The 2,237-nt window shown below is 46.4% G+C and overlaps 1 protein-coding gene across 1 annotated transcript in view; it reads right to left on the bottom strand.

Moving 5' to 3' along the window:
* Positions 1-2,237, bottom strand: part of AFAP1L1 (actin filament associated protein 1 like 1) — a 68,144-nt gene that overhangs the window by 914 nt on the left and 64,993 nt on the right. The window lies entirely within an intron of this gene.

Genomic DNA, 2,237 nt, shown 5'->3' on the forward strand with positions numbered 1-2,237 from the left:
ATTGGGGGCTCGTACAACTCTTATCACAATCCATACATCAATTGAATCAGGCATGTTTGTACATATGTTGCCCTCATTCTCTTCTAGACAGTTACTTTCTATTGAGCCCTCGGTACCAGCTCATTTCCCCCCCCTCCCCACTCCTAGGATGTTTTCTTAATAGTCAATTGCTCTTGTATATAAATCTCTTTCTTATGCACATACGAGTGTATGAATTTGTTCCTCTAGTCTACCCGGATTAACACAACTCATAAAGAGTTACAGTCTCAGAAACTCACAAGGGCAGTCCTACAGGGTCGCTATGAGTCAGAATCAACTTGATAGCAGTGAATTTGGTTTTAGTTTTATAGGATTAAAAACATTTTCGCTGCATATAGTTATAGAAGGATCTCCACTGGCCAGGTCAGAGAGCCTTGTGTCCTAGTTCCCTTGAGTCCTGGCCTCACGCTCTTGCTCTCTGTGGCCTGGAGTCAGCCACTTTTCCAATCTGGCTCACATTTCTAAGGGGCTAAGAGATCACAAAGTTCATCTCTCTCAAACAAAGCAATGGAAGCCCAGGAACCGCGGGGCACGAGGCCTGCATCTGACTCCAGCTATATTCCCCAGGACCCGAGGGCAGGGTAAGAACATGATGGCCTTAAGCCACAGCACTGTGGCACAGAAGGGCGAGGGCAGGCAGCTAGTGTGTGCCATTCGTTCTCCTGGGGCTGACAAAGATTTTGTGAGGGATACTAAGGCTGTGGCCACCGTAAGCAGCTTTTTCCTCACAATGCACAGAGCTGCCCGGTGGCCCTGGAGTTATCAGTGAACCCGGGTAGACCGTAATGGTTGAGGAATCCCACTTCTCAATTTCCACCTCTCTCAGTCTTGTCCATCTGCACCACCACTACTCAGGGCATCGGCCTAGGAGACACCCTATAGTCCTTTCTTCCTCTCACCAGCAAATCCTGCGTGCTTACCTGTAAAACCAGCCATTTCTGATCACCACAACTTGACTTCTCTCTCATCTAGATGATGTGGTAGTTACGTAACCTGGTGTTGATTTGGGACTTGAGAAGATTAAGAGTGAAGGGGTGGAGTCTAGTCTGTCAATTGGGTCATAGCCAATAAGCCCTTTGTGTGGGCATGGCCTTCTCCTGAGGATTCTGGGAACTCCTGTATTTCCTTCTTGGAGGCAGGAGACACACTCTCTCTTGACTGATTCCCTGAGAGACGCTCTACTGACAAGACACATGGCACTATGCTGATAGACACCATGCCCTGAAAACTAGAGGAGCCACATGGAGACCCCTGCCAGCACTGAGATGCTTACAATGCCCCTGGATCCACAAGACTCCCCACCTACTGGCCTGTGATCTTCCTGCATTTGGCGTCATTGCATGTGTTTCGTGAGTCTGAAAAGGACTTTTTAGATTGGTATTGGACATAGGGGCTAATATCGGACTAACGGACTTGATCTGGACTGGGCTGGGTTGTTTTCTCAATGTTCAATTACTCTTGCATATAAACGTCTTTCTTATACACATGAGTGTGTCTATGAATTAGTCCATGCTGACTAGCCCAGATGATTATAGTAATCTCACTGATCTTTCTCCTACCCTCATCCTTCCTCACCATAGTAGCCAGAATGACCTTAAAATAAATAAAAGATGATCTTTAGCCAATGCCTCTTTCCCAAAAACTTTCCAATGAATTTTTAGTAGAACAGATATCTAAAGTTCTTCTGATGGCCCATTGGTCTGACTCATTGCCTGTTTTTTTTATTTTTTTAATAACCCATCAGCTATGAGTAGTTTTTAGTTTTTTAATGCTTGGGGGGAAAGTCCAGAGAAGACTCATCGGTGACATGTAAAAACCACATCAAATGGAAGGGTCGGTGACAATAATTAGAGTTCTGTTGGGCACAGCCTTGCTCGTCCTTTGCTCCATGTTCTCTGTGGTGGACTTTGCACTGAGTGGCAGAGTTGAGAACATCTAGTCCACGAAAGTGGAACTCTTTTCTGTGCAGGCCTTTGTGGAAAACGTTCGCTGGGCCTGGTCTATCTAGGTGATGGGGCCTCTAGCTGATGTTTTTCCTCTGATCTCATCTAATATTCAGTCTGCTCCCTCCCTTCACCTTGATCTTCTTGGTGGTCCTTGAACATGTCAAGCTTTGTCTCTGCCTTCTCTCTGCCTGGCCATCCTTCCTCACACGGTCTCTCCGTCACACTCCAGCCAGGTCTCTCAGAAAGATCATT

This window comes from Echinops telfairi, unplaced genomic scaffold, assembly GCF_000313985.2.
Source record: "Echinops telfairi isolate 266 unplaced genomic scaffold, ASM31398v2 ScPeMD7_7469;HRSCAF=8507_0, whole genome shotgun sequence".
Taxonomy (NCBI): domain Eukaryota; kingdom Metazoa; phylum Chordata; class Mammalia; order Afrosoricida; family Tenrecidae; genus Echinops; species Echinops telfairi.